The sequence below is a fragment of the Bos grunniens genome, chromosome 20 (assembly GCF_055505025.1).
Source record: "Bos grunniens cultivar Pamir isolate PY7600 chromosome 20, Bosgru_T2T1.0, whole genome shotgun sequence".
Lineage (NCBI taxonomy): Eukaryota > Metazoa > Chordata > Mammalia > Artiodactyla > Bovidae > Bos > Bos grunniens.
Genome location: NC_141184.1, coordinates 72,679,341 through 72,698,792, shown reverse-complemented (window position 1 = coordinate 72,698,792; position 19,452 = coordinate 72,679,341). Strand labels below are relative to the sequence as shown.

General features: G+C 56.2%; 1 pseudogene; it reads left to right on the top strand.

The window, feature by feature from the left end:
* Positions 1-8,750: 8,750 nt before the first annotated feature.
* LOC147350726 (5S ribosomal RNA) lies at positions 8,751-8,870 on the top strand (annotated as a pseudogene).
* The last annotated feature ends 10,582 nt before the right edge of the window (positions 8,871-19,452 follow it).

Below are 19,452 nucleotides of genomic sequence, written 5' to 3'. Positions count from 1 at the left end.
TGGAAAGAAGGGCTTCCCCCCACACACACACACCACCCCCACTGTTGACAGCCTTGTGACTAGAAACGGTCCCCGAAACAAGAATCAGACAAACCAGAGAAGCCCAGATGATAGTCCTTGAGATGAAGGAACTAAGCAGCTGGTTGAGATGGCACCAAGGGGAAAGGTTGCTCTTTTTGTCTGCCCCTCTACTCCTTTCTTCCTGGACACCTTAGGGCTTCGTCATGGAGATTTGAAAGAAAGTGCACAAAAGTCATATGTGTTGAATCAAGATTTTGCATTTAACCATCTCTCAAAAAGGAAGAGAGCTTCACCTGCACATGTTTCTTTCAAAAACGTCCATTGCTTTTCAATTCTGGGGTTTCTCTCTTGCCTTGTTCAGTTAGCCTTAACAGTAAAAATCAACGAAAACTACATAAAGATTCAAAGATACCAACAAAGGACAGCTTCTGTTTTTGAAATCATCTTTCCATTTAGTAGAACACGAGCTCTATTCTTTGTATTTTGCCTAGGGAATGAGCAATGTCCTGGTTCAGATGGCAAGGCATCCGCGCGCAGGAGACTGGGGTTTGATCCCTGGGTCGGGAAGATCCCGCCGGAGAAGGAAATGGCAACCCACTCCCAGTATCCTCGCCTGGGAAATGCCACGGACAGAGGAGCCTGATGGGCCGCAGTCCATGGGTTGTATTAAAGTTGGGCTCAACCCAGCAACTACGAACACAAGTATTTCCAAAGACCACACTCAAGTGTGTGTGTGTGTGTGTGTGTGTATGTGTGTGTGTGTGTGTGTGTCTGTATCTCCTCTTGCCGTCTTGGAGTCTGTCTCGGAATCTTCATGTATTTCTGCCTCTGTATCTCCTGACAGCCAGCCGCCGGCCCGTTCGTCTTGCCCCCGCCTCTCCCAGGCGCTCTGGCTCTGGCTGAGGAGCTTGCGCAGGCCAGCTGTCTCCCTTGGCGTGGGTGCGTGCGAGTGTCTGTGTGTCTGTCTGTGTGCCTGCCTGTGGCTCGTCTGCTCTCTCAGGAAGGTCGAAGGCTTGGCGTGGGGGCAAAGGGGGGGCCTCGGTAGTGCGAAGGGGAGGGGCTGAGGCGCTCCGCTCGACCGCGCCTCCCTGGCTTCTGCTGGGTTTGGGCACCGGACAGGTGCCGGGCAAGTTGGGCGCTCAAGTTTCGCTGCGCCTAGGCCCGCAGGAGGTTCAGAGGCCCCTGGGCCGCTGGGGTTGGGAGGCGGCGGGCGCCGAAGACCGACACATCTGGGGCCGCGCGGGCCTGAGCGGCGAATGGGATCCGGGGGAGGCCCCGCTCAGCCAGCGCGGCCGGGTCTGGAGTTGCCGCGGGTGGGAGGGCGCCGAGACCTCCGCACCCCTCAGCCCAGCCCCCAGGCCCCGCGCGCACGCATGCACGCACGCCCTCCCGGTCAATGGGGGGTCCTGGAAGCCCCTCGGGCCCCCGGGCCCGGCCAGGCGCTTGCTGCTCTGGTGTTGGCGGTGTTCCGGGGGGCGGGCCGGCGTCAGCAGGCTGGAGTCCGGTCGCGGGTCGTGCGGCTCAAGTACAGCACGCCCCGCGACGAGAGGTGCGGCCCGTTGGCCCGACCTGCAGGGCAGAGCGAAAGGGAGGCGAAGCGCAAGGCTCTTAGGGCGCCCCGAGCCAAGCGCCACTGTCTCAGGCCGTATCAGCCTGAAGGCGCCCGATCTCGTCTGATCTCGTGAAGCTAAGCAGGGTCGGGCCCGGTTAGGATCTTGGATGGGAGACCACCTGGGAATCCCGGGTGCTCGAGGCTTTTTGCCTACCAGAAGAGGTCCTTTAGCCCCCGCCGCGCATCCCGATTCTTGGATCCCCCCCCGCAGCCCCAGCCCCTCCCGGGCCGCGGGGAGCGGCTGGCCGGGGCCCCGACTCCCGCTGCAGACCTGGGTTGCCTCCGCGCGGCCCGCGAGCCCCTCCGCATTCGCATTCGGCTTCCAGGACACCCGACGACCGGCAGTCCCGTCTCCATCTGGGGCTCCTTTGGCTTGCCTCAGGCAATCCCGGGGCTTGCACGGACTCCCGCCAGAGCCCCAGCCCCCGCCCCACCCCCTGCCTCGCAGGCCATCGCGCATGCGCATGTGCGCACGCACGCACAGATAGATGTGCCCAAACGGGGCATCTATCTTGTTCACTTATACCGTGGGTGTGTCCATGCCTGGGAGTCGGACTGCTGAACCATACGCTACTTCCACTTTTAGTTCCTTCGGGAACCTCCATATTCTTTTCCATACCGGCTCTACCCACGCCCATTCCTACTCCCCGTGGAGGAGAGTTCCCTTTGCTCCACATCTTCTCCAGCACTGGTTATTGACAGACATTGCAGTGAGGCCCAATCGGACTCATGTGAAGTGGTCCCTCCTTGGAGTTTGGAGTTGAGCCTCTCCAATCATTAGTGATGTGGAGCAAGATGACCTTTTGGAAATGCAGATGCAATGCTGTCACCTCCCTGCTCCAACGGCTCTCGTATTTTCCCAGCATATTGAAGATACGACCACTTCCCTTCAGGCTTGCTCCTCACGTTCTTCTCTGATGTCTTTTGCCTGGAATGCCCTCTGCACTCTTTGGCTTCCATCCCATAGGGCATTTTTCGTTTCTTGAATGTCCTAAGTTTCCCTGGTCACATAGCCTTCCAAGATGCTATTTTCCCGGCCTGAAATTCTTCCTGCATCTCAACCCTGGTTTACCTAGGTTCAACCTATGGACCTCAACGAAATGGTGCCTCTGGAAAGCCTTCCCTGACACCCAGGTTTTGTGGTGAGGGAAGAGGCCCCTCTTATAGGTTCTCAAAGGATCTGCCTGTGATGTATCATTAGAGTCGTCTCAGTGAAAGCAGGAACTCTGTGTCTTCTTCTCTCCGCCTTCTATTCCCTGAAACTTATTACATGCCTCCTAGCTCATCGTAGGTGCTCAGTATTTACTTAGTGTGTGAAAGACAGAAAAGCTCTTGGAAGCCTCAAGGGGTCACTTGGCTCGGCACTTTTGATCTCTTTGTATGTTTGGCGATTCAATTCTTTCCTTTCCTGGGTTGATGTGTACACTATATTCGAGGCACAATCTAAGGCATGAAGACATATCCATACATAGAGGTTCTTGCTTTCAAGGAACTCGTACAGCAGATTTCTACAAGTTAGGGCTTTTCAAAGGCTCTAGAAGCATGAGAACGTTCATTATGCTCCATTTTCATTTCAAAGAACGATCGTTTGACTTCCATAGCAAAGGTGGGGACCTTCCAACGTTGAGTCCATTACTTATACCTTGACCATTTCAGGCAAGTCTTGTGGTTCCTTCTGGACGTGTGTGGCTCTTGCAGAAATGTGAAGATCTTCCATCGTCCTCAGACTTTGGTGTCATTTGCAATCATCCAGAAAGCTTCCAGGTCTAGGTTCCAGACCACCACCACACACAGTCAGTAGCCAACGGAGTGGATTCCAGGAATACGTGTTGTTCACCCGCATTACCGTTGATATTGTTGCTGCACACTCAATGCAGTGGGCAGGGCCTGGATTGTCCACTGGGTCTCATGCGGAATGGAAAGAAGGGCTTCCCCCCACACACACACACCACCCCCACTGTTGACAGCCTTGTGACTAGAAACGGTCCCCGAAACAAGAATCAGACAAACCAGAGAAGCCCAGATGATAGTCCTTGAGATGAAGGAACTAAGCAGCTGGTTGAGATGGCACCAAGGGGAAAGGTTGCTCTTTTTGTCTGCCCCTCTACTCCTTTCTTCCTGGACACCTTAGGGCTTCGTCATGGAGATTTGAAAGAAAGTGCACAAAAGTCATATGTGTTGAATCAAGATTTTGCATTTAACCATCTCTCAAAAAGGAAGAGAGCTTCACCTGCACATGTTTCTTTCAAAAACGTCCATTGCTTTTCAATTCTGGGGTTTCTCTCTTGCCTTGTTCAGTTAGCCTTAACAGTAAAAATCAACGAAAACTACATAAAGATTCAAAGATACCAACAAAGGACAGCTTCTGTTTTTGAAATCATCTTTCCATTTAGTAGAACACGAGCTCTATTCTTTGTATTTTGCCTAGGGAATGAGCAATGTCCTGGTTCAGATGGCAAGGCATCCGCGCGCAGGAGACTGGGGTTTGATCCCTGGGTCGGGAAGATCCCGCCGGAGAAGGAAATGGCAACCCACTCCCAGTATCCTCGCCTGGGAAATGCCACGGACAGAGGAGCCTGATGGGCCGCAGTCCATGGGTTGTATTAAAGTTGGGCTCAACCCAGCAACTACGAACACAAGTATTTCCAAAGACCACACTCAAGTGTGTGTGTGTGTGTGTGTGTGTGTGTGTGTGTGTGTGTGTGTCTGTATCTCCTCTTGCCGTCTTGGAGTCTGTCTCGGAATCTTCATGTATTTCTGCCTCTGTATCTCCTGACAGCCAGCCGCCGGCCCGTTCGTCTTGCCCCCGCCTCTCCCAGGCGCTCTGGCTCTGGCTGAGGAGCTTGCGCAGGCCAGCTGTCTCCCTTGGCGTGGGTGCGTGCGAGTGTCTGTGTGTCTGTCTGTGTGCCTGCCTGTGGCTCGTCTGCTCTCTCAGGAAGGTCGAAGGCTTGGCGTGGGGGCAAAGGGGGGGCCTCGGTAGTGCGAAGGGGAGGGGCTGAGGCGCTCCGCTCGACCGCGCCTCCCTGGCTTCTGCTGGGTTTGGGCACCGGACAGGTGCCGGGCAAGTTGGGCGCTCAAGTTTCGCTGCGCCTAGGCCCGCAGGAGGTTCAGAGGCCCCTGGGCCGCTGGGGTTGGGAGGCGGCGGGCGCCGAAGACCGACACATCTGGGGCCGCGCGGGCCTGAGCGGCGAATGGGATCCGGGGGAGGCCCCGCTCAGCCAGCGCGGCCGGGTCTGGAGTTGCCGCGGGTGGGAGGGCGCCGAGACCTCCGCACCCCTCAGCCCAGCCCCCAGGCCCCGCGCGCACGCATGCACGCACGCCCTCCCGGTCAATGGGGGGTCCTGGAAGCCCCTCGGGCCCCCGGGCCCGGCCAGGCGCTTGCTGCTCTGGTGTTGGCGGTGTTCCGGGGGGCGGGCCGGCGTCAGCAGGCTGGAGTCCGGTCGCGGGTCGTGCGGCTCAAGTACAGCACGCCCCGCGACGAGAGGTGCGGCCCGTTGGCCCGACCTGCAGGGCAGAGCGAAAGGGAGGCGAAGCGCAAGGCTCTTAGGGCGCCCCGAGCCAAGCGCCACTGTCTCAGGCCGTATCAGCCTGAAGGCGCCCGATCTCGTCTGATCTCGTGAAGCTAAGCAGGGTCGGGCCCGGTTAGGATCTTGGATGGGAGACCACCTGGGAATCCCGGGTGCTCGAGGCTTTTTGCCTACCAGAAGAGGTCCTTTAGCCCCCGCCGCGCATCCCGATTCTTGGATCCCCCCCCGCAGCCCCAGCCCCTCCCGGGCCGCGGGGAGCGGCTGGCCGGGGCCCCGACTCCCGCTGCAGACCTGGGTTGCCTCCGCGCGGCCCGCGAGCCCCTCCGCATTCGCATTCGGCTTCCAGGACACCCGACGACCGGCAGTCCCGTCTCCATCTGGGGCTCCTTTGGCTTGCCTCAGGCAATCCCGGGGCTTGCACGGACTCCCGCCAGAGCCCCAGCCCCCGCCCCACCCCCTGCCTCGCAGGCCATCGCGCATGCGCATGTGCGCACGCACGCACAGATAGATGTGCCCAAACGGGGCATCTATCTTGTTCACTTATACCGTGGGTGTGTCCATGCCTGGGAGTCGGACTGCTGAACCATACGCTACTTCCACTTTTAGTTCCTTCGGGAACCTCCATATTCTTTTCCATACCGGCTCTACCCACGCCCATTCCTACTCCCCGTGGAGGAGAGTTCCCTTTGCTCCACATCTTCTCCAGCACTGGTTATTGACAGACATTGCAGTGAGGCCCAATCGGACTCATGTGAAGTGGTCCCTCCTTGGAGTTTGGAGTTGAGCCTCTCCAATCATTAGTGATGTGGAGCAAGATGACCTTTTGGAAATGCAGATGCAATGCTGTCACCTCCCTGCTCCAACGGCTCTCGTATTTTCCCAGCATATTGAAGATACGACCACTTCCCTTCAGGCTTGCTCCTCACGTTCTTCTCTGATGTCTTTTGCCTGGAATGCCCTCTGCACTCTTTGGCTTCCATCCCATAGGGCATTTTTCGTTTCTTGAATGTCCTAAGTTTCCCTGGTCACATAGCCTTCCAAGATGCTATTTTCCCGGCCTGAAATTCTTCCTGCATCTCAACCCTGGTTTACCTAGGTTCAACCTATGGACCTCAACGAAATGGTGCCTCTGGAAAGCCTTCCCTGACACCCAGGTTTTGTGGTGAGGGAAGAGGCCCCTCTTATAGGTTCTCAAAGGATCTGCCTGTGATGTATCATTAGAGTCGTCTCAGTGAAAGCAGGAACTCTGTGTCTTCTTCTCTCCGCCTTCTATTCCCTGAAACTTATTACATGCCTCCTAGCTCATCGTAGGTGCTCAGTATTTACTTAGTGTGTGAAAGACAGAAAAGCTCTTGGAAGCCTCAAGGGGTCACTTGGCTCGGCACTTTTGATCTCTTTGTATGTTTGGCGATTCAATTCTTTCCTTTCCTGGGTTGATGTGTACACTATATTCGAGGCACAATCTAAGGCATGAAGACATATCCATACATAGAGGTTCTTGCTTTCAAGGAACTCGTACAGCAGATTTCTACAAGTTAGGGCTTTTCAAAGGCTCTAGAAGCATGAGAACGTTCATTATGCTCCATTTTCATTTCAAAGAACGATCGTTTGACTTCCATAGCAAAGGTGGGGACCTTCCAACGTTGAGTCCATTACTTATACCTTGACCATTTCAGGCAAGTCTTGTGGTTCCTTCTGGACGTGTGTGGCTCTTGCAGAAATGTGAAGATCTTCCATCGTCCTCAGACTTTGGTGTCATTTGCAATCATCCAGAAAGCTTCCAGGTCTAGGTTCCAGACCACCACCACACACAGTCAGTAGCCAACGGAGTGGATTCCAGGAATACGTGTTGTTCACCCGCATTACCGTTGATATTGTTGCTGCACACTCAATGCAGTGGGCAGGGCCTGGATTGTCCACTGGGTCTCATGCGGAATGGAAAGAAGGGCTTCCCCCCACACACACACACCACCCCCACTGTTGACAGCCTTGTGACTAGAAACGGTCCCCGAAACAAGAATCAGACAAACCAGAGAAGCCCAGATGATAGTCCTTGAGATGAAGGAACTAAGCAGCTGGTTGAGATGGCACCAAGGGGAAAGGTTGCTCTTTTTGTCTGCCCCTCTACTCCTTTCTTCCTGGACACCTTAGGGCTTCGTCATGGAGATTTGAAAGAAAGTGCACAAAAGTCATATGTGTTGAATCAAGATTTTGCATTTAACCATCTCTCAAAAAGGAAGAGAGCTTCACCTGCACATGTTTCTTTCAAAAACGTCCATTGCTTTTCAATTCTGGGGTTTCTCTCTTGCCTTGTTCAGTTAGCCTTAACAGTAAAAATCAACGAAAACTACATAAAGATTCAAAGATACCAACAAAGGACAGCTTCTGTTTTTGAAATCATCTTTCCATTTAGTAGAACACGAGCTCTATTCTTTGTATTTTGCCTAGGGAATGAGCAATGTCCTGGTTCAGATGGCAAGGCATCCGCGCGCAGGAGACTGGGGTTTGATCCCTGGGTCGGGAAGATCCCGCCGGAGAAGGAAATGGCAACCCACTCCCAGTATCCTCGCCTGGGAAATGCCACGGACAGAGGAGCCTGATGGGCCGCAGTCCATGGGTTGTATTAAAGTTGGGCTCAACCCAGCAACTACGAACACAAGTATTTCCAAAGACCACACTCAAGTGTGTGTGTGTGTGTGTGTGTGTGTGTGTGTGTGTGTGTGTGTCTGTATCTCCTCTTGCCGTCTTGGAGTCTGTCTCGGAATCTTCATGTATTTCTGCCTCTGTATCTCCTGACAGCCAGCCGCCGGCCCGTTCGTCTTGCCCCCGCCTCTCCCAGGCGCTCTGGCTCTGGCTGAGGAGCTTGCGCAGGCCAGCTGTCTCCCTTGGCGTGGGTGCGTGCGAGTGTCTGTGTGTCTGTCTGTGTGCCTGCCTGTGGCTCGTCTGCTCTCTCAGGAAGGTCGAAGGCTTGGCGTGGGGGCAAAGGGGGGGCCTCGGTAGTGCGAAGGGGAGGGGCTGAGGCGCTCCGCTCGACCGCGCCTCCCTGGCTTCTGCTGGGTTTGGGCACCGGACAGGTGCCGGGCAAGTTGGGCGCTCAAGTTTCGCTGCGCCTAGGCCCGCAGGAGGTTCAGAGGCCCCTGGGCCGCTGGGGTTGGGAGGCGGCGGGCGCCGAAGACCGACACATCTGGGGCCGCGCGGGCCTGAGCGGCGAATGGGATCCGGGGGAGGCCCTGCTCAGCCAGCGCGGCCGGGTCTGGAGTTGCCGCGGGTGGGAGGGCGCCGAGACCTCCGCACCCCTCAGCCCAGCCCCCAGGCCCCGCGCGCACGCATGCACGCACGCCCTCCCGGTCAATGGGGGGTCCTGGAAGCCCCTCGGGCCCCCGGGCCCGGCCAGGCGCTTGCTGCTCTGGTGTTGGCGGTGTTCCGGGGGGCGGGCCGGCGTCAGCAGGCTGGAGTCCGGTCGCGGGTCGTGCGGCTCAAGTACAGCACGCCCCGCGACGAGAGGTGCGGCCCGTTGGCCCGACCTGCAGGGCAGAGCGAAAGGGAGGCGAAGCGCAAGGCTCTTAGGGCGCCCCGAGCCAAGCGCCACTGTCTCAGGCCGTATCAGCCTGAAGGCGCCCGATCTCGTCTGATCTCGGAAGCTAAGCAGGGTCGGGCCCGGTTAGGATCTTGGATGGGAGACCACCTGGGAATCCCGGGTGCTCGAGGCTTTTTGCCTACCAGAAGAGGTCCTTTAGCCCCCGCCGCGCATCCCGATTCTTGGATCCCCCCCCGCAGCCCCAGCCCCTCCCGGGCCGCGGGGAGCGGCTGGCCGGGGCCCCGACTCCCGCTGCAGACCTGGGTTGCCTCCGCGCGGCCCGCGAGCCCCTCCGCATTCGCATTCGGCTTCCAGGACACCCGACGACCGGCAGTCCCGTCTCCATCTGGGGCTCCTTTGGCTTGCCTCAGGCAATCCCGGGGCTTGCACGGACTCCCGCCAGAGCCCCAGCCCCCGCCCCACCCCCTGCCTCGCAGGCCATCGCGCATGCGCATGTGCGCACGCACGCACAGATAGATGTGCCCAAACGGGGCATCTATCTTGTTCACTTATACCGTGGGTGTGTCCATGCCTGGGAGTCGGACTGCTGAACCATACGCTACTTCCACTTTTAGTTCCTTCGGGAACCTCCATATTCTTTTCCATACCGGCTCTACCCACGCCCATTCCTACTCCCCGTGGAGGAGAGTTCCCTTTGCTCCACATCTTCTCCAGCACTGGTTATTGACAGACATTGCAGTGAGGCCCAATCGGACTCATGTGAAGTGGTCCCTCCTTGGAGTTTGGAGTTGAGCCTCTCCAATCATTAGTGATGTGGAGCAAGATGACCTTTTGGAAATGCAGATGCAATGCTGTCACCTCCCTGCTCCAACGGCTCTCGTATTTTCCCAGCATATTGAAGATACGACCACTTCCCTTCAGGCTTGCTCCTCACGTTCTTCTCTGATGTCTTTTGCCTGGAATGCCCTCTGCACTCTTTGGCTTCCATCCCATAGGGCATTTTTCGTTTCTTGAATGTCCTAAGTTTCCCTGGTCACATAGCCTTCCAAGATGCTATTTTCCCGGCCTGAAATTCTTCCTGCATCTCAACCCTGGTTTACCTAGGTTCAACCTATGGACCTCAACGAAATGGTGCCTCTGGAAAGCCTTCCCTGACACCCAGGTTTTGTGGTGAGGGAAGAGGCCCCTCTTATAGGTTCTCAAAGGATCTGCCTGTGATGTATCATTAGAGTCGTCTCAGTGAAAGCAGGAACTCTGTGTCTTCTTCTCTCCGCCTTCTATTCCCTGAAACTTATTACATGCCTCCTAGCTCATCGTAGGTGCTCAGTATTTACTTAGTGTGTGAAAGACAGAAAAGCTCTTGGAAGCCTCAAGGGGTCACTTGGCTCGGCACTTTTGATCTCTTTGTATGTTTGGCGATTCAATTCTTTCCTTTCCTGGGTTGATGTGTACACTATATTCGAGGCACAATCTAAGGCATGAAGACATATCCATACATAGAGGTTCTTGCTTTCAAGGAACTCGTACAGCAGATTTCTACAAGTTAGGGCTTTTCAAAGGCTCTAGAAGCATGAGAACGTTCATTATGCTCCATTTTCATTTCAAAGAACGATCGTTTGACTTCCATAGCAAAGGTGGAGACCTTCCAACGTTGAGTCCATTACTTATACCTTGACCATTTCAGGCAAGTCTTGTGGTTCCTTCTGGACGTGTGTGGCTCTTGCAGAAATGTGAAGATCTTCCATCGTCCTCAGACTTTGGTGTCATTTGCAATCATCCAGAAAGCTTCCAGGTCTAGGTTCCAGACCACCACCACACACAGTCAGTAGCCAACGGAGTGGATTCCAGGAATACGTGTTGTTCACCCGCATTACCGTTGATATTGTTGCTGCACACTCAATGCAGTGGGCAGGGCCTGGATTGTCCACTGGGTCTCATGCGGAATGGAAAGAAGGGCTTCCCCCCCCACACACACACCACCCCCACTGTTGACAGCCTTGTGACTAGAAACGGTCCCCGAAACAAGAATCAGACAAACCAGAGAAGCCCAGATGATAGTCCTTGAGATGAAGGAACTAAGCAGCTGGTTGAGATGGCACCAAGGGGAAAGGTTGCTCTTTTTGTCTGCCCCTCTACTCCTTTCTTCCTGGACACCTTAGGGCTTCGTCATGGAGATTTGAAAGAAAGTGCACAAAAGTCATATGTGTTGAATCAAGATTTTGCATTTAACCATCTCTCAAAAAGGAAGAGAGCTTCACCTGCACATGTTTCTTTCAAAAACGTCCATTGCTTTTCAATTCTGGGGTTTCTCTCTTGCCTTGTTCAGTTAGCCTTAACAGTAAAAATCAACGAAAACTACATAAAGATTCAAAGATACCAACAAAGGACAGCTTCTGTTTTTGAAATCATCTTTCCATTTAGTAGAACACGAGCTCTATTCTTTGTATTTTGCCTAGGGAATGAGCAATGTCCTGGTTCAGATGGCAAGGCATCCGCGCGCAGGAGACTGGGGTTTGATCCCTGGGTCGGGAAGATCCCGCCGGAGAAGGAAATGGCAACCCACTCCCAGTATCCTCGCCTGGGAAATGCCACGGACAGAGGAGCCTGATGGGCCGCAGTCCATGGGTTGTATTAAAGTTGGGCTCAACCCAGCAACTACGAACACAAGTATTTCCAAAGACCACACTCAAGTGTGTGTGTGTGTGTGTGTGTGTGTGTGTGTGTGTGTGTGTGTGTGTCTGTATCTCCTCTTGCCGTCTTGGAGTCTGTCTCGGAATCTTCATGTATTTCTGCCTCTGTATCTCCTGACAGCCAGCCGCCGGCCCGTTCGTCTTGCCCCCGCCTCTCCCAGGCGCTCTGGCTCTGGCTGAGGAGCTTGCGCAGGCCAGCTGTCTCCCTTGGCGTGGGTGCGTGCGAGTGTCTGTGTGTCTGTCTGTGTGCCTGCCTGTGGCTCGTCTGCTCTCTCAGGAAGGTCGAAGGCTTGGCGTGGGGGCAAAGGGGGGGCCTCGGTAGTGCGAAGGGGAGGGGCTGAGGCGCTCCGCTCGACCGCGCCTCCCTGGCTTCTGCTGGGTTTGGGCACCGGACAGGTGCCGGGCAAGTTGGGCGCTCAAGTTTCGCTGCGCCTAGGCCCGCAGGAGGTTCAGAGGCCCCTGGGCCGCTGGGGTTGGGAGGCGGCGGGCGCCGAAGACCGACACATCTGGGGCCGCGCGGGCCTGAGCGGCGAATGGGATCCGGGGGAGGCCCCGCTCAGCCAGCGCGGCCGGGTCTGGAGTTGCCGCGGGTGGGAGGGCGCCGAGACCTCCGCACCCCTCAGCCCAGCCCCCAGGCCCCGCGCGCACGCATGCACGCACGCCCTCCCGGTCAATGGGGGGTCCTGGAAGCCCCTCGGGCCCCCGGGCCCGGCCAGGCGCTTGCTGCTCTGGTGTTGGCGGTGTTCCGGGGGGCGGGCCGGCGTCAGCAGGCTGGAGTCCGGTCGCGGGTCGTGCGGCTCAAGTACAGCACGCCCCGCGACGAGAGGTGCGGCCCGTTGGCCCGACCTGCAGGGCAGAGCGAAAGGGAGGCGAAGCGCAAGGCTCTTAGGGCGCCCCGAGCCAAGCGCCACTGTCTCAGGCCGTATCAGCCTGAAGGCGCCCGATCTCGTCTGATCTCGTGAAGCTAAGCAGGGTCGGGCCCGGTTAGGATCTTGGATGGGAGACCACCTGGGAATCCCGGGTGCTCGAGGCTTTTTGCCTACCAGAAGAGGTCCTTTAGCCCCCGCCGCGCATCCCGATTCTTGGATCCCCCCCCGCAGCCCCAGCCCCTCCCGGGCCGCGGGGAGCGGCTGGCCGGGGCCCCGACTCCCGCTGCAGACCTGGGTTGCCTCCGCGCGGCCCGCGAGCCCCTCCGCATTCGCATTCGGCTTCCAGGACACCCGACGACCGGCAGTCCCGTCTCCATCTGGGGCTCCTTTGGCTTGCCTCAGGCAATCCCGGGGCTTGCACGGACTCCCGCCAGAGCCCCAGCCCCCGCCCCACCCCCTGCCTCGCAGGCCATCGCGCATGCGCATGTGCGCACGCACGCACAGATAGATGTGCCCAAACGGGGCATCTATCTTGTTCACTTATACCGTGGGTGTGTCCATGCCTGGGAGTCGGACTGCTGAACCATACGCTACTTCCACTTTTAGTTCCTTCGGGAACCTCCATATTCTTTTCCATACCGGCTCTACCCACGCCCATTCCTACTCCCCGTGGAGGAGAGTTCCCTTTGCTCCACATCTTCTCCAGCACTGGTTATTGACAGACATTGCAGTGAGGCCCAATCGGACTCATGTGAAGTGGTCCCTCCTTGGAGTTTGGAGTTGAGCCTCTCCAATCATTAGTGATGTGGAGCAAGATGACCTTTTGGAAATGCAGATGCAATGCTGTCACCTCCCTGCTCCAACGGCTCTCGTATTTTCCCAGCATATTGAAGATACGACCACTTCCCTTCAGGCTTGCTCCTCACGTTCTTCTCTGATGTCTTTTGCCTGGAATGCCCTCTGCACTCTTTGGCTTCCATCCCATAGGGCATTTTTCGTTTCTTGAATGTCCTAAGTTTCCCTGGTCACATAGCCTTCCAAGATGCTATTTTCCCGGCCTGAAATTCTTCCTGCATCTCAACCCTGGTTTACCTAGGTTCAACCTATGGACCTCAACGAAATGGTGCCTCTGGAAAGCCTTCCCTGACACCCAGGTTTTGTGGTGAGGGAAGAGGCCCCTCTTATAGGTTCTCAAAGGATCTGCCTGTGATGTATCATTAGAGTCGTCTCAGTGAAAGCAGGAACTCTGTGTCTTCTTCTCTCCGCCTTCTATTCCCTGAAACTTATTACATGCCTCCTAGCTCATCGTAGGTGCTCAGTATTTACTTAGTGTGTGAAAGACAGAAAAGCTCTTGGAAGCCTCAAGGGGTCACTTGGCTCGGCACTTTTGATCTCTTTGTATGTTTGGCGATTCAATTCTTTCCTTTCCTGGGTTGATGTGTACACTATATTCGAGGCACAATCTAAGGCATGAAGACATATCCATACATAGAGGTTCTTGCTTTCAAGGAACTCGTACAGCAGATTTCTACAAGTTAGGGCTTTTCAAAGGCTCTAGAAGCATGAGAACGTTCATTATGCTCCATTTTCATTTCAAAGAACGATCGTTTGACTTCCATAGCAAAGGTGGAGACCTTCCAACGTTGAGTCCATTACTTATACCTTGACCATTTCAGGCAAGTCTTGTGGTTCCTTCTGGACGTGTGTGGCTCTTGCAGAAATGTGAAGATCTTCCATCGTCCTCAGACTTTGGTGTCATTTGCAATCATCCAGAAAGCTTCCAGGTCTAGGTTCCAGACCACCACCACACACAGTCAGTAGCCAACGGAGTGGATTCCAGGAATACGTGTTGTTCACCCGCATTACCGTTGATATTGTTGCTGCACACTCAATGCAGTGGGCAGGGCCTGGATTGTCCACTGGGTCTCATGCGGAATGGAAAGAAGGGCTTCCCCCCCCACACACACACCACCCCCACTGTTGACAGCCTTGTGACTAGAAACGGTCCCCGAAACAAGAATCAGACAAACCAGAGAAGCCCAGATGATAGTCCTTGAGATGAAGGAACTAAGCAGCTGGTTGAGATGGCACCAAGGGGAAAGGTTGCTCTTTTTGTCTGCCCCTCTACTCCTTTCTTCCTGGACACCTTAGGGCTTCGTCATGGAGATTTGAAAGAAAGTGCACAAAAGTCATATGTGTTGAATCAAGATTTTGCATTTAACCATCTCTCAAAAAGGAAGAGAGCTTCACCTGCACATGTTTCTTTCAAAAACGTCCATTGCTTTTCAATTCTGGGGTTTCTCTCTTGCCTTGTTCAGTTAGCCTTAACAGTAAAAATCAACGAAAACTACATAAAGATTCAAAGATACCAACAAAGGACAGCTTCTGTTTTTGAAATCATCTTTCCATTTAGTAGAACACGAGCTCTATTCTTTGTATTTTGCCTAGGGAATGAGCAATGTCCTGGTTCAGATGGCAAGGCATCCGCGCGCAGGAGACTGGGGTTTGATCCCTGGGTCGGGAAGATCCCGCCGGAGAAGGAAATGGCAACCCACTCCCAGTATCCTCGCCTGGGAAATGCCACGGACAGAGGAGCCTGATGGGCCGCAGTCCATGGGTTGTATTAAAGTTGGGCTCAACCCAGCAACTACGAACACAAGTATTTCCAAAGACCACACTCAAGTGTGTGTGTGTGTGTGTGTGTGTGTGTGTGTGTGTGTGTGTGTCTGTATCTCCTCTTGCCGTCTTGGAGTCTGTCTCGGAATCTTCATGTATTTCTGCCTCTGTATCTCCTGACAGCCAGCCGCCGGCCCGTTCGTCTTGCCCCCGCCTCTCCCAGGCGCTCTGGCTCTGGCTGAGGAGCTTGCGCAGGCCAGCTGTCTCCCTTGGCGTGGGTGCGTGCGAGTGTCTGTGTGTCTGTCTGTGTGCCTGCCTGTGGCTCGTCTGCTCTCTCAGGAAGGTCGAAGGCTTGGCGTGGGGGCAAAGGGGGGGCCTCGGTAGTGCGAAGGGGAGGGGCTGAGGCGCTCCGCTCGACCGCGCCTCCCTGGCTTCTGCTGGGTTTGGGCACCGGACAGGTGCCGGGCAAGTTGGGCGCTCAAGTTTCGCTGCGCCTAGGCCCGCAGGAGGTTCAGAGGCCCCTGGGCCGCTGGGGTTGGGAGGCGGCGGGCGCCGAAGACCGACACATCTGGGGCCGCGCGGGCCTGAGCGGCGAATGGGATCCGGGGGAGGCCCCGCTCAGCCAGCGCGGCCGGGTCTGGAGTTGCCGCGGGTGGGAGGGCGCCGAGACCTCCGCACCCCTCAGCCCAGCCCCCAGGCCCCGCGCGCACGCATGCACGCACGCCCTCCCGGTCAATGGGGGGTCCTGGAAGCCCCTCGGGCCCCCGGGCCCGGCCAGGCGCTTGCTGCTCTGGTGTTGGCGGTGTTCCGGGGGGCGGGCCGGCGTCAGCAGGCTGGAGTCCGGTCGCGGGTCGTGCGGCTCAAGTACAGCACGCCCCGCGACGAGAGGTGCGGCCCGTTGGCCCGACCTGCAGGGCAGAGCGAAAGGGAGGCGAAGCGCAAGGCTCTTAGGGCGCCCCGAGCCAAGCGCCACTGTCTCAGGCCGTATCAGCCTGAAGGCGCCCGATCTCGTCTGATCTCGTGAAGCTAAGCAGGGTCGGGCCCGGTTAGGATCTTGGATGGGAGACCACCTGGGAATCCCGGGTGCTCGAGGCTTTTTGCCTACCAGAAGAGGTCCTTTAGCCCCCGCCGCGCATCCCGATTCTTGGATCCCCCCCCGCAGCCCCAGCCCCTCCCGGGCCGCGGGGAGCGGCTGGCCGGGGCCCCGACTCCCGCTGCAGACCTGGGTTGCCTCCGCGCGGCCCGCGAGCCCCTCCGCATTCGCATTCGGCTTCCAGGACACCCGACGACCGGCAGTCCCGTCTCCATCTGGGGCTCCTTTGGCTTGCCTCAGGCAATCCCGGGGCTTGCACGGACTCCCGCCAGAGCCCCAGCCCCCGCCCCACCCCCTGCCTCGCAGGCCATCGCGCATGCGCATGTGCGCACGCACGCACAGATAGATGTGCCCAAACGGGGCATCTATCTTGTTCACTTATACCGTGGGTGTGTCCATGCCTGGGAGTCGGACTGCTGAACCATACGCTACTTCCACTTTTAGTTCCTTCGGGAACCTCCATATTCTTTTCCATACCGGCTCTACCCACGCCCATTCCTACTCCCCGTGGAGGAGAGTTCCCTTTGCTCCACATCTTCTCCAGCACTGGTTATTGACAGACATTGCAGTGAGGCCCAATCGGACTCATGTGAAGTGGTCCCTCCTTGGAGTTTGGAGTTGAGCCTCTCCAATCATTAGTGATGTGGAGCAAGATGACCTTTTGGAAATGCAGATGCAATGCTGTCACCTCCCTGCTCCAACGGCTCTCGTATTTTCCCAGCATATTGAAGATACGACCACTTCCCTTCAGGCTTGCTCCTCACGTTCTTCTCTGATGTCTTTTGCCTGGAATGCCCTCTGCACTCTTTGGCTTCCATCCCATAGGGCATTTTTCGTTTCTTGAATGTCCTAAGTTTCCCTGGTCACATAGCCTTCCAAGATGCTATTTTCCCGGCCTGAAATTCTTCCTGCATCTCAACCCTGGTTTACCTAGGTTCAACCTATGGACCTCAACGAAATGGTGCCTCTGGAAAGCCTTCCCTGACACCCAGGTTTTGTGGTGAGGGAAGAGGCCCCTCTTATAGGTTCTCAAAGGATCTGCCTGTGATGTATCATTAGAGTCGTCTCAGTGAAAGCAGGAACTCTGTGTCTTCTTCTCTCCGCCTTCTATTCCCTGAAACTTATTACATGCCTCCTAGCTCATCGTAGGTGCTCAGTATTTACTTAGTGTGTGAAAGACAGAAAAGCTCTTGGAAGCCTCAAGGGGTCACTTGGCTCGGCACTTTTGATCTCTTTGTATGTTTGGCGATTCAATTCTTTCCTTTCCTGGGTTGATGTGTACACTATATTCGAGGCACAATCTAAGGCATGAAGACATATCCATACATAGAGGTTCTTGCTTTCAAGGAACTCGTACAGCAGATTTCTACAAGTTAGGGCTTTTCAAAGGCTCTAGAAGCATGAGAACGTTCATTATGCTCCATTTTCATTTCAAAGAACGATCGTTTGACTTCCATAGCAAAGGTGGAGACCTTCCAACGTTGAGTCCATTACTTATACCTTGACCATTTCAGGCAAGTCTTGTGGTTCCTTCTGGACGTGTGTGGCTCTTGCAGAAATGTGAAGATCTTCCATCGTCCTCAGACTTTGGTGTCATTTGCAATCATCCAGAAAGCTTCCAGGTCTAGGTTCCAGACCACCACCACACACAGTCAGTAGCCAACGGAGTGGATTCCAGGAATACGTGTTGTTCACCCGCATTACCGTTGATATTGTTGCTGCACACTCAATGCAGTGGGCAGGGCCTGGATTGTCCACTGGGTCTCATGCGGAATGGAAAGAAGGGCTTCCCCCCCCACACACACACCACCCCCACTGTTGACAGCCTTGTGACTAGAAACGGTCCCCGAAACAAGAATCAGACAAACCAGAGAAGCCCAGATGATAGTCCTTGAGATGAAGGAACTAAGCAGCTGGTTGAGATGGCACCAAGGGGAAAGGTTGCTCTTTTTGTCTGCCCCTCTACTCCTTTCTTCCTGGACACCTTAGGGCTTCGTCATGGAGATTTGAAAGAAAGTGCACAAAAGTCATATGTGTTGAATCAAGATTTTGCATTTAACCATCTCTCAAAAAGGAAGAGAGCTTCACCTGCACATGTTTCTTTCAAAAACGTCCATTGCTTTTCAATTCTGGGGTTTCTCTCTTGCCTTGTTCAGTTAGCCTTAACAGTAAAAATCAACGAAAACTACATAAAGATTCAAAGATACCAACAAAGGACAGCTTCTGTTTTTGAAATCATCTTTCCATTTAGTAGAACACGAGCTCTATTCTTTGTATTTTGCCTAGGGAATGAGCAATGTCCTGGTTCAGATGGCAAGGCATCCGCGCGCAGGAGACTGGGGTTTGATCCCTGGGTCGGGAAGATCCCGCCGGAGAAGGAAATGGCAACCCACTCCCAGTATCCTCGCCTGGGAAATGCCACGGACAGAGGAGCCTGATGGGCCGCAGTCCATGGGTTGTATTAAAGTTGGGCTCAACCCAGCAACTACGAACACAAGTATTTCCAAAGACCACACTCAAGTGTGTGTGTGTGTGTGTGTGTGTGTGTGTGTGTGTGTGTGTCTGTATCTCCTCTTGCCGTCTTGGAGTCTGTCTCGGAATCTTCATGTATTTCTGCCTCTGTATCTCCTGACAGCCAGCCGCCGGCCCGTTCGTCTTGCCCCCGCCTCTCCCAGGCGCTCTGGCTCTGGCTGAGGAGCTTGCGCAGGCCAGCTGTCTCCCTTGGCGTGGGTGCGTGCGAGTGTCTGTGTGTCTGTCTGTGTGCCTGCCTGTGGCTCGTCTGCTCTCTCAGGAAGGTCGAAGGCTTGGCGTGGGGGCAAAGGGGGGGCCTCGGTAGTGCGAAGGGGAGGGGCTGAGGCGCTCCGCTCGACCGCGCCTCCCTGGCTTCTGCTGGGTTTGGGCACCGGACAGGTGCCGGGCAAGTTGGGCGCTCAAGTTTCGCTGCGCCTAGGCCCGCAGGAGGTTCAGAGGCCCCTGGGCCGCTGGGGTTGGGAGGCGGCGGGCGCCGAAGACCGACACATCTGGGGCCGCGCGGGCCTGAGCGGCGAATGGGATCCGGGGGAGGCCCCGCTCAGCCAGCGCGGCCGGGTCTGGAGTTGCCGCGGGTGGGAGGGCGCCGAGACCTCCGCACCCCTCAGCCCAGCCCCCAGGCCCCGCGCGCACGCATGCACGCACGCCCTCCCGGTCAATGGGGGGTCCTGGAAGCCCCTCGGGCCCCCGGGCCCGGCCAGGCGCTTGCTGCTCTGGTGTTGGCGGTGTTCCGGGGGGCGGGCCGGCGTCAGCAGGCTGGAGTCCGGTCGCGGGTCGTGCGGCTCAAGTACAGCACGCCCCGCGACGAGAGGTGCGGCCCGTTGGCCCGACCTGCAGGGCAGAGCGAAAGGGAGGCGAAGCGCAAGGCTCTTAGGGCGCCCCGAGCCAAGCGCCACTGTCTCAGGCCGTATCAGCCTGAAGGCGCCCGATCTCGTCTGATCTCGTGAAGCTAAGCAG